General features: G+C 52.1%; 1 protein-coding gene across 2 annotated transcripts in view; it reads left to right on the top strand.

Moving 5' to 3' along the window:
* The window catches only part of MYT1L (myelin transcription factor 1 like), a 421026-nt gene that overhangs the window by 327728 nt on the left and 80758 nt on the right, over nucleotides 1-12540 (top strand).

Raw genomic sequence — 12540 nt, forward strand, 5'->3', positions numbered from 1 at the left:
CTCTCTGGAAATAAGATACTTAATTTAAACTCACAGCACACCAAAAAATTCCATTTAAATTGAATGCTTGGGTAGTTCCCAAACAACGAAATATTAACCAATTCCATATTGAGTTGCTGCAAATCTTTCTACAAAATTATTTTAGTCATGTCTTTACATAATAAGCAATTATGCATTTGCACGAGTCGAAATGAATATCGTAAATTCTTCCGTGATCTGTATCCTTCAGATTGAAGTATCTACCTGTCGTGTATTCATAACTTCATAATACAATAGGAACAAAGAATGAAGCGGCAGAAAAAAGGCAGTGGCATCTAGGATATACACATATAATTGAGGGTGTTCAATGTAGTGAATTAATTTTGCTAACTAGGCTTTGTTGTAACTTCAATTCAATGTGAGTAGCCAAAATGAAGGGTCTGAACGAACCTGAACTTCCTCAAGCCACAAGACTAAAGGTCTGTCACTTGTCTGGTGGCCCAGGTCACTGTTATTTCACGGGATCTAGATGCAACACATATTTCTGCACACCGGCTGTGCTGCTGTCCCCAGACCCGATTTCCAATGTCCTTTCCTTTGCGCTGTGTGCGGGTTTGAATCTGGGAGGGTCCCTGCCCAGGATCGCCACGCCCTTTCTCAGCGCCTCCTGATTGCATACGCCTAGTGGTTACTAGACCCGCGAATTCCCCATATGTGCTGGTTTCCTCTTGAAAGGCAGAGGGAGCAGTTATTCCTGGCTGCTGCGCTGACTAGTGGCAGCTCAGCCAACAAGGCTAGCGGAGGTAGAACCTACACCCTGTAATCGTGTCCAATTCGGGCCCCCCAGAAAAAAGACCCCCGCTGTGTTGCCCTGTCTTACAGCCTGTGTCCCCACATCTAAAAGAACACAGAAGAGGCACGTCAGCACGGAGGTTTCTTCTAGGATACTTGAAGGAAAGGGAAAGGCGGCCTTCGTGGTGTGGCCGGCGTCTGGGCCGCCCCGAGAACGGACTGTCTCCAAGAAGCGTGCCCCGGGTGCACGTATGGTGGGCCGTCGCCCAAGCAGGGCAGCTGGATGGGAGCCTCCGCTGCGGGAGTGGGAGCATAACGCCTAGGCGTGGGCTCAGGGTCTGGGTGCAGGAGGCCTGGAAAAGCAGGACTCCTGCCGCAGGCTCCTGGGGGTGCGTTCTCACAATTCCCCAGCCGATGGCAAGAACAGTCAACAAACATGATTTATTCACCGGATGCGACGCGTCAATTCCAGACTCTCAGTAGTAGCTATCGTTGTGTGTTCTCAATCTACTGTCTGTCTTATCCCCTCTCTCTCCCTCCATTCTTGTCCCATGGGTTCCCATACCTATCTGTCACAATAACATCTAATCGCATTTTCTGCCCTCTTCTTTCTTTACAACAAGCTTTAAGGAAGAGCCTGGTGTGTAACAAGAAAGACAGTGAAACGCACCTTTGGCTCAGTGAAGCAAGGGTGTCCATGAGCTGCCGTGAAGGAATTAGCAGGAAGTTTTACCCGAAGTGGTGAATTTTTAAACGTTGCTCACGGAGAGTGGAGGCTACCAAATAGGCAGGAAACCCACAAGTGAGTGGAACTTCCAGCCAGCTGGCGAGGCAGGACTTGAGATGTGTGAGAACAGGGACAGGATGAACCGCGTAGGGCGGTGAGGAGAACGACTTTGTGTCGTACTGTCTCGGGGCCAAGAGAAGGCAACCGACGTCGGACAGCTCAGTGCGGAAGCGAGTACAGGAGGGAGCAGGCCCTGCAGGCTGCACAGCCCTGCGCCTCAGCATCCCCTGGGCTGGTGCTCTCCCCGTCCCCCAGCCTGTTTTATGGGGAGCTAAGAATGGCATTTTCCACTTTAAATAGACTGGGGGAAAAACAAAGAAGAATTCAATATGTCCAGTGTCAGGACAAGCAGTTTTCCTCACCCGCTATCAAACGGTGGCTTTTCCCCAGGAACAACAGCCCGACGTGCGCATTCTGGCAAGAGACTCGTGACCGCCAAAGCATCACCAATGGCAGGCCTTGGCAAGAAAAAGTTTCCGACTGGGTCTAAAGCCATCCGCTGTGTCTCTGAGCAGTTTATCACACCACTTCGAGGCTTTTGTTAAACCCGCCTACGTTCTCAGCCCCGACTGGAGCCCTCTCATGAGCCTCCTTCTGGGCTCTATTCCCAAATTTGCAAGTTCTCCTCTGAACATCGTTTAACCACTCTCTGTTCAGGAAAATCAACTCTGAATTTTCCATTGGATGAACTGAGCTGAAGCTGAGGCTCCAATTACTTTGGCCACCTGATGAAATGAGCAGCAAACTCATTGGAAAAGCCTGATGCGGGAAAGATTGAAGGCAGGAGAAGGGGATTGCCAGAGGACTGAGATCGGGCGTTGGAGGCATCACAAGGATGCTATGGACATGAGTTTGAGAAAGTCCAGGGAGATGGAGAAAGGACAGAGGAAGCCCTAGTGTGGCTGCAAGGCCACGGGGCTGCAAAGAGTCAGACACAGCTCAGCAACTGAACAACAGCTGCTCTTCAAGAGCCTTGTCGCTGATGCGCTCATCCGCTCCCATGCGCTGCCCTCCCCTGACCCAGCGCCCCGATCACTGGGTAGGGAGGTCGCTGGGCAAGCCTCCTGTGCTCAGGCCCCATTCTCTGGGCCAGGCCTCCCGGCCTCCACGCCCACACACCCAGGCCAGCCTCTCCTGGAGACTTGCTCTCCCATTCTCCTGCCCCGCCAACACTCAACCGCCGCTTGCCCAGAAGCTTCTTCTCCAGCATAATCTGGGACAGATCGCGCCTGGACTCAGAAGCCTGCAACTAGCCGTTCCTCAGACCTGCTTTTGTTGCAGTAAGGAGGGGTCCAGGCCTCCCCTGCAGCGCTGGGTCCCATGTCCATCTCTCGCAGACCAAACCCCACCGCGGGTGGTGACCTGGGGTGGACAGGAGCAGGCAGAAGGACGCCCAGAGCGAGCAGACTGCGAGCAGCGCGGGAGACCATGAGAATCCAGCCCTGTTTACGACTGATAACTCTCAACACGTTGAAGCAAACTGCCTTCGAGGAGGTGCGCTGTTTTCCATCTGAGGACTCTGCGCGCGTAGTCTCGGCTTCCTTAAGCGAAAGTCGCCAGGAACCACATGACGCCTGGGAGTCAGGGCTACGAATTAGGGGGTGAAAGACCTGAGTCAAACCAGAACTTGACAGGGGCACAGGCCCAACATCTTAGGGGGCTGGATCCTCATGGAAGCATAATCTCCGTGCGTGTTCCATTTTGTCTGATTTTCAGTCAGAAATTCAGGATGGAAGGCCACAGTGATCTAGCGTCCTCTACAGAAAAATGATAATTCAGAAGGCAGCACACCCATGTCCTAAGAGTACTTTCAGCGCAGACGCTCACGCACGATACACGCTCTCAGCGAAGGTGGTTGGTTGGTTTTTCTAATTCCATCATCTTTAATCACTGGAAACCCCAACCTGGTTTTTTTTCCTTCTTCCTGCCGAGAGGACAGGTGCACTTGAAGAGATCCTTCTCAGCCGGGGTAAGATCAGCATTGGGCTCGCCTTGACATTGTAATGCCGAGGGCCTCTCTGTGGAGTAGCAGCTGTCCCATCTCCTAAGTTCAAGGATGCGCTGGCATCAAGGGTAACAGGAATGCATGTTTGTTTGCCTAGTTTGATTGGGAAAAGCTTTGGTGGAAAATAGCTTTGTCAAAAGAAAAAGGAACGCAAATTTTTTTACTTGGTTAACAGTGGAATAGGGGGCTGCCCCAGGGCTGGGAGGTCGAGGCAGAGTTGCACCTGCTGTGTGGCACCAGCACTGGTGTCCATAGCAGTGAGCCCGCAGAAGCTCTAGTGTCGCTGTGGTTCAGTTGCTAAGTCGTAGGCCGAGTCTTTGCGACGTGTGGAACTTGCAGCACGCTAGGTCTCCCTTGTCCATTCACTATCTCCTGAAGTTCGTTCGATTCATGTTCGCATTTTAAGGTAAGTGACTGCCATCCAACCATCTCACCTTCTGCTGCACTCTTCTCCCTTTTGGCCTTCAATCTTTCCCCAGATCAAGGGGCTTTTTTCCAATGAGTCGGCTCTTCGTGTGATTGGTCATAAGATTCTGACACTCACACAGTTTTTGTAAATATTTTACAAATAGGAAGTAATGTAAAACCAACAGAGTTTCATTATCTGAGAGACTTGAAGTACACCGGACTCCTATTGCAATTTGGAGCAAAGAATAACATGATGATGGCCCACAGTGAAAGGATGCTTGTGAAACAAATGGTTTCCTGGCGCGCCTTCCTTCGGGTCAATGTGAGCTGACGGCACATCAACAAATTGTTCCAGTTCACTCAGCTGCTAAATTCTGGACAGGCCCATAGCTTGGCATTAATCACAGGGGAAAGTTAGAGTCTTCGATTGATGTAAAATATTTTGGTAAAACGTCAGTGACTTTACGCAAGTAAGTTGAGGAGTGCAGTCTGTTTGCGTAGAGCGTGTATGCACATTTCACTTTGTTTCTAAGAAAAACTGAAATCCCTCGTTGCAAAACGGGAAAAACTTTGTTTCTTATTTAATTGTAGAGACCGTATTTCTTTTCCCTGACTAGAAAAAAAAATCCCTCTTTTCACTAGGGGAAAAAAAATCCTTCTCCTAAGTTGTATCTTTCATTTTCTCCCAGTTCTCATATTCATGTTTTATATAACAAAATTGTTAAACAATGTGAGAGCCAACAAACTTGAGTTCTTTTGCGGCCGAGTCCTTGTGAGCCGGCCGAGGGGCTGGCTGCCTACTAGCATTGTTTATAGAATCGCATGGAGGTGCCTTAAGCGGCCCCAGCCCTCTGCCATCTGTGCTCAGACGGGAGACCACGGCCCCTGGCCTCTGTTCTGCTCGCGTTGAGTGGTGCTCATGGGGAGCGCAGGCAGGGAAGATAGTGGCAGGCAAACACACACAAGTGTGACGAGGCTGGTCTCAGGAGCTGTGAACCACGTCCTGTCTGTAGCAGGGATGGAAGGCGTTTCCTCGTCTACTGGGACGGTGTGTGAAGGGGGTGTGAGCGGTGTGGAACTAAGAGAGACCGAGGCCCACAGCAGGGCTTCGACAAGGGCCAGCCAGCTTTCCCATCGAGGCGGCTGCACAGCGCAGAGCCTCCCCCTGCGCGCCCTTGGGGTCAGGAAAGCTCTCAGTCTTCCCTCCCAGTTCGAAAGCGTCGATGTGAAAGTCAGATGCTTTCATTTCCTGTTGGAACAGGGCGCTTTTGGGGCCGGCTCTTGGGGGGTGCTATGATGACCAGCAGTGGTGGCTGTGGGAGGTTGCGGTCACTTTGCTGACCACGACCTGGCAGGGCGCGCAGGTTTGCAGGCGACCAGGGATGGAAATGCTGAGGAAGGGAGTGGCCGTCCCCTCCCTCTTTTCAAGAAGAGGTGACTTGTCTGCCCAGAATGATCTTTGATTGGGGCTCTTTCGCGTGCACACACAAGGCAGCCTTTTGAGCAGGGCTGGAGCAACCTCTGGTTCCCCCGCACCTCGCCTCTGTCAGGGTGAACGGTTCTCGAAAGCTCTCCTGCAGGGAAGGGGCCTGTGCCTGTGAGGGGGTGGCACCCCATGCAGACCCTGCAGTCAGTTCTCCTGGCTCCCTTGGGAGCTCCCCTGGAGTAATTCCCCCGGCCCCCTCTGCAGGGTAGGTCGAGCCTGCTGGACTCCTAAGCAAAGGGCATCCTGTTGTTTTAATGACCCCAGGACACCATCCAATAATCAGTCCATTCATGAGTGTTACTCTTTCCCGTCTTTGGCGCTAAAGGAGGTGCAAACAGCTCCGGAAGCCCCCTTTGTGGCCCTGAGGGCTGGAGTGGGTGGTCGGGAGGCTGGCTGTTGTTTTCGAAAGTATGTGATCCTGAGAGAAGCTGGTGCGCGGCTGGGAAATGCACAGAGTGGCAGGGCCTCGCCTTCCCAGAGGCGCGGTTTGCATTCGCAGACCCTAAGAGCCCTGCCTGTGCAATCTGGGCCATCTGAACAGGGCAGGGACGCCCCAGAGGGCGTGGCCGGCCTCCCCGCGCGGGGACCAGGCCATCCCATCTCTAGAGGGACTGTGTGGTGCTGCAGGGTCTCGTCTCCCGTGAGAGTAGATGGAGCAGCGCATACATGAAGACCGAAGCCGATGGGCTGTGAGTCACGCTGGGTGTGGACTTAGTAAGCTGCCTCAGCCCCCGATACCAGGGCTTGCTGCCTTTAAGGGAATAAGTGGTCCCATAAGCGCCTGCCCCAAGGCAACCTGCTTGCGAGCCTCGGTGCTCTTCCTGTGGGTCCCTGAGATGTTCCGTTCTTCCGCCACGACAATGGGAAAAGAAGGAAAGAGGCATGGAAAAGCCAGGCTTCTTCCAAGGAATTAGCGTTGTGTGGGCAAGACGCCAGTCCCCGCTGGCACCAGACGCAACAGGTGTTGGGCCGCGCACAGGGCGGAGGGCGGGCAAGAGCGCGGGGCGCGGCTTCTGCGGCACGCGGGCCTGGGCGGGGGCCGCCCCGCGTCACGCCGCGCGCTGTCTCGCCCAGCGAAGCGGTACTGTTTGGCAAGACGAACCAAGCCCCAGCAGCAGTCAACCGTCCCGCAGCACGCTATCGGCGCCCGAGTCAGCAAGTCAGCAACCTGAGCTGCCGGCGGGCTCGTGCGCAGCGCGCAGCACGTGCAGAAGCAGCAGCTTCGACTACACTATAACGACGTTGGAGGCGGCGCACATGGCGGCCACGCCATGCCTGCAACGCTGTCGCACGGCTGCCGCGAGTGCCGCAGAACCTGTCCACCAAGCCGCAGGACCTGTTTGCCGCGCGGGTACGGGGCGGGGCGAAACTGGCGGGGCGGGCCTCTGCGGCGCACCTTGGCGGGCGCGAGCCACCGGCCACGCAACTTGGACCCCCACCTCCCTTCTCGGCCGCCCGAACACCCGGCGGTACCCGGCGGGCGCGCCCCGCGGCCCCGTAGAACGCCGGCGCAGACCGCCCTAAACCCGGCTCTGCTCCGAGGACTGTCTGGCTTGCGCAGGCCCTGGGGACAACATTTTCCAGATCCCAGTTTTCAGATCACCTGTGGCCTTAGGAAGCACCGCGCTCCCCTTTGGGACCCACACCGTCGCTCCCCTCCTGGCGATCGCGGTAAGGGCCAGCACGGAGACGGAACAGTCGAGGGCCCTTGCGCCCGGCCCTTCTCAGAGGAAGGGTGTGCAGCGCCCGCGGGCGGAGGCCCTCCGACGGCGGGCTGGACCGCGCCCTAACAGCTCCAGATGCTGGCGAATCAAGACAAGGGCAAAAATCCCGTTTCCCGCCGTGGGCTCTCCAGCCCAAGCAATTAACAGTCAGCTTCCATTAGTTTAGAGCCCAGATGCCTAAACGGTGGAGCGAGCGGCCAGGCGCGGGTCTCGTCGAGCGCGCTCCTGCAGAAGTGGCGAATCGCTCGCCCCCGCCGCGCCAAGAAAAGCTGCCCAGAGAGAGACGACGCCAGGCGGCAGGGATCCCGGGCGCGAAGCGCGTCCCTGCCCCGCCGGCGAACGGAAGAGAGCTATCGTCTTCAGAACAAAGGGCCGCCCCGGGTGGCCAGCGCTGCTGAGCAACGTCCGACTGACAGCACACCAACATGTCGGCCGTAGTTTGTGTAGAAATAGGTGTGTATTTGTGTGAATGGGTAGAAAGGTCAGTAAGTTTTATGTCTTGCACAATGCTTTCTTCTCTATTACATATTATTTTTCCTTGGATTTTGGGAGGAGTGTCAGGGGCATGCAATTTCCATGGTGATGCCAGGTAACTGCTAAAAATGCCAGGATGCATGGAGGAATTCTTGTGGCAAGGGAAAAACAAAAGACAATAACCCTTCGATTAAATATTTTGTTGGCCTTTGTAAATATAAACCCTACAGACCAGAGGGGATTTACTTAGTCTTCCCGACAAATGATGCAAGGCCTATATTTTAGTCTGAAAGCTGGAATAGCGCAGAGGTTGCACTTTTCACACGGAAGGTTCAGCCGCAGCACATAACGTGTGGGAAATTTTACCACCGGTTAACAACCGCAGAGGTGGAGGTTGTTCCAGACAGACCTTCCCATTGCTGTTTACAATCCGCCGAGGACCAGACACGCCAGAGTCAGTCTGAGTAGGCAGCGGGTTCATGCAGCTTGAACATCAAATTGCTGACAGAGAGTATGACTCTTTGCGGGGAAGGGGGGAATGGGAAGCACTGTGGGGATATTTTGATTTTTCCTTCCTCTGTCCTCCATCATGCCTTGCTCTCTCCCCGCGATTCCGGAGAGGAAGATTCTCAGGGATTTTGAATCTGTTTAAAAAGCATCAAAAAAAAGAAAGAAAGCCCTCACACCATGTATCTCTTCAGCTTTTGTAAAATGGGTGACTACATTGCAGGTTTGCTGAGCCTTGAGCAGGTAGCCGCGATCACTGCTGTGGAAGCTGTGTGTACCGTGTGATTTGCACATTTCCCTGCTTTTAAATAGAAAATCCTCTTTATCGATATGATCAAGCTTTTGTGTTGGAAAGTAAGATTTCTTGTGTTAGGGAGGTTTGTTTTGTTCACTCTATATCTTCCCAGAGCCTGTACCCGATAGACTACAATTTGATCTCCCTTCACCAAACAAAACAAAAAACAAAAAAAAGGAAGTAAATTCATGAGTTTTCGTCCTCTCCATCCCTCTAAATGTCTTGTATTTTCATTCATCTCCAAGTCCTGGGGAGTATTGATCCGTGAAAACTAAAAAGGAGAATTTTAAATCTGTGTACAAATGTTTACGGTCTTAAAAAAAAAATAATCTATAAATTTGACAACATCCATTTCTGACCTCTTAAGACGGTCTTTGACCCTGTGATAACCGAATTGAAATACAGGCACTTTGGTTTTTGCTTCTGGTGAGGCTTTATTTCTAAAAGCTCAGAGCAATATTAGTTGGGCAAAGATACAGATGTATGATAGTTAAAGTGAGAGAGATGCTAGATTCGTGGATAAGAGACAAGAGATGAGAGGTGGTCCAATAAGCGGAAAGACGGGTGCCCTGCGCACCTGTCAGGGTTTCACAGCCACACGTGGGAACAGACGGATGCCCTGGCGCACCTGTCAGCGGGTTTCACAACAGCACGCGTGGAGAAGCGGGACGCAGGAAGGGGCCGCTTCTGCTCACCCTGGGGAGCGGTTTTTGCAAGTGAGACTTGGCCGTAGGGGAGGAGGCAAGTTTGCAGCTTGGGTTCTGGTCCTGGCGAAAGGACTGTGGTCTGGGGGGGGAATGTACACGGTCACCTTGTCCTTCTGTTCTCGCAGAAGCCTGACATGGAGGTGGATGAGAACGGGACCTGGACCTGAAGATGAACAAGCAGCGCGGACGCGCTGCTGCCGATCCTGACGCCCCATGGAGCCATGTCCCCTGCCGCAGGAGTGGTGAGCAGACGTGCTTCAGCTGAGTGAGGGGGACTGCTGGACCTGCCCGTGGACTATATAACAAGAACCAAGATTGAAGCCTCGAAGGAGTGGACGAGGACGAGTCCACAGAGATCACCGTACGTACCCTTCGTGGACCCACCCCACCACACCCCAGTCTGCGAAGCGGGCACCGTGAGGGAATGCCCTGGGTGCACGCCTTAGTGAAAATGGTCTTTTCGCTTTAAATATGAACTTTTAGCTGACTGGAGCTTAGAAGATGTTTTTGGTTAAACCCAGGAGAGGGTTTGGGAGTAAACAATTGATGAGAGCAAGAAACAAACAAACTGACTCCTTTGAACGATGAATTTTAATTTTTTCCAACAGGTGTTTGTTGCAAAAACGATTTCTCTAAGGAAAATGTGCGAACAGTTACAATCCAATTTTTCTGGGTGTATAAAATTGATAGAATGCAGGGTTTTCCTTTCAGGTAAATGGATATTATAAGGGAGAACTCTAAAATGCCTTAAACATGTTTTAATCTCTAAGTGTTGTTATTAGCTAGCTCCTTGAAGCTACGGGACAGGGGAAAGTGAAGCTGAAAAGGCGCCTCAGGTCTCGTTCTGACTCTTTGCAACCCCATGGACCTGGTAGCACCACCAGGATTCCCTCTGTCATGGAAATTTCTGCTCAGGTCAGAACACTAAGTGGGTAGCAAATTTCCTTTCTCCAGGGGATCTTCCCAACGTCCAGGGATCCACCAGGTCTCCCACATTTGCAGGCGGGTTCTTTACCATTTGAGCTACCAGGGAAGGACAATGGTCTGTTTCGAAACACACGGTTCCCAAATATGCAGAAGAGTGCCCTGGAGCCCCTAAGAATAATTAATTTTGTATAGTCATCTCAAATCTTTGTTGACAATACCACATTACCAAAACACCTACGTCAAGACCTGTATTTTTTGAAGTAGTTACACATTTTCACAATTCAAATCATTAAATAGTTACAATTTTCTTTAGGCTAAGAAAATAAATGAAAAAAGAAGTGTTTCTTTATTAGACTGCTTTTTTCTCCAGTGTTCATTCTGAAAGTTAGGACATTCCTCCTTTTATTCCCGTGGAAAATGAAAATTCTTTTGAACAAATAGGGAGACACATCAAAGCATAGCAATCTTACAAGATAACAGAGAGGTGGATTAAAAAGGAACTTAGCTATTTGTAGGAAATTGTCAGGGAAGGTACCTGTTTATAAGGCCATTAGCATCTGAAGCCTGTTCTGTTTATTCTTCAAATTGATTTTAAGTATCGGAGAATAGAATCTGAGTGGCAAGCTAAACTTCCAAAGGGCTTTTTCTTTCCTACAACGTTAAATCCTTACTTACCTTAATAAGGCATAGGTAAGTTTGAAATCTCCGAACATTTTTTAATTAAAATTAAGAGCGCCTAAAACCAGACAGCAGGTTTGCCCTCCTTAAGTGTACACAAAGTGAAACCGCTGCACTCAGGAAACATCGAAGTTTTGCTGAACAATCGCACCTATAGGAATTTTCTAGGTTAACTGCCAGGGGCCCTCTTAGGCCAAAGAAATTGCTATGAAAAAATTTTTTTTAATGCATGCTAACGAGTAATTTTGGAGAGGCAAATGGCACCCACTCAGTAAGCTTGCCCTGGAAATCCCATGGATGAGGAGGAGCCGGTAGGAATTCCTGCAAGTCCATGGCGGTCACTAAGAGTCGGGACGGCACATGAGCGGACTTCACTTTCATTTCGACTTTTCACGCACGTTGGAGAAGGAATGGCGACCCACTCAGTGGTTTCTTGCCTGAGATGAATCCCAGGGCAGGGGAGCACTGGTGGGTCTGCCGTTACGGGTCGCACAGAAGTTGGACACGACCTGAACGACTTAGGCAAGCAAACAGCATTTAAACTGGACAGCATCAGTCTATGTTGGTCTTCTTTCCGTTGCCTTGCGGACTTCAAGCGTTAGAGTACTTCCACAGTGTAGAAACACTTGCGAAGATTCACAGAGGACCCCAGGTACTTTGCATGTAAAGGCTTAAGCTTCTGGACCTGTCGGTGTTCGCGATTACGGGAGCTAAGCTGTAGGTTATGAACACCGGTGAGCGAGGTCCCTGAGTGGCTGGTTTGGGCTGCCTGGCCGCTCTATGCCCTTCCTGTCCGTGCAGCTGCCAGGAATTTAGAATTTCCCGCACTGAACTAGGGGGTTTAGAGCAAGTGGTGGAGCAACAAGGTGGCCCGTGTAGGACCAATCAGGATCGCTCTTTGGACGAACATGGTTTGCATACTCGGAAGGGAGTGTGTTGTGATTTTAAGGTGTAAGGTTTGGGACACGGGGTGGGGGGAGGGAGCGGGACAGATTAGGAAGCGGCCGGGAGGGTGGGGGGGCGCAGGGACGCGAGCCTCGGTCTGCGTTTGTCCGTGTCTTCTGTGGCCGTGAAGCTGTGTTTCACGGTTAATGTACCCGGCGCATTTGGGGCGGCGGGGGACGGGAAGACAGGAAGGAAGGAAGAGAATTTCAACCTACAATCGTTCAGCTACTTATGCTTTTAAGAGTCTCGGGCAGGTGGCCTAACAGGTCCTTGAGACTTGGGTGGGGGGCTGCAGCCCTGCCCCACGCACCTGCCCCACGCACCCCACACACAGAGCCCTGCTCAGGCCCCAGCACCTGCTCCATCTCGTCACCAAACGTCCCTCCTTGATGCCTCTGCTCCAGTGCACCCTCCCTCAGAGCTGCTCCTACCTCCTTGGGGCTCAGGGGTTGTGCCTTCCAGGCCCACGTCCCTTGTCCTGGACGAGTGGACAGTCCCAGCCTGGGCCCGCCCACCCTGCCTCCTGCTGCCCCCAGAGAGGCACGGGGCTTTCTTGTTCCTTATCGCTCAATGTTCCTGGTGTGTTTCCTGCCCCATCCTGGATCTTAACTTTGACAAACGCCACCTTCTCTCTTAAAACTGAGTGGACTGTCATGGCCCCGGGGGTCCTCCGTTCCCCAGGACTCTGCGAGCCCTTGGGCTCCTAAAACAAGGTCACAGTCCAAGTGACCTTTTGAGGGCAAGGCCTAAGCTTTCGTTCATTTATGACCCACCCCACTGCCTGCTAAAAGGCCCCAAATAATAGACATTTCACTAACTGTTACAT

The sequence above is a fragment of the Bos taurus genome, chromosome 8 (assembly GCF_002263795.3).
Source record: "Bos taurus isolate L1 Dominette 01449 registration number 42190680 breed Hereford chromosome 8, ARS-UCD2.0, whole genome shotgun sequence".
Taxonomy (NCBI): Eukaryota; Metazoa; Chordata; class Mammalia; order Artiodactyla; family Bovidae; genus Bos; species Bos taurus.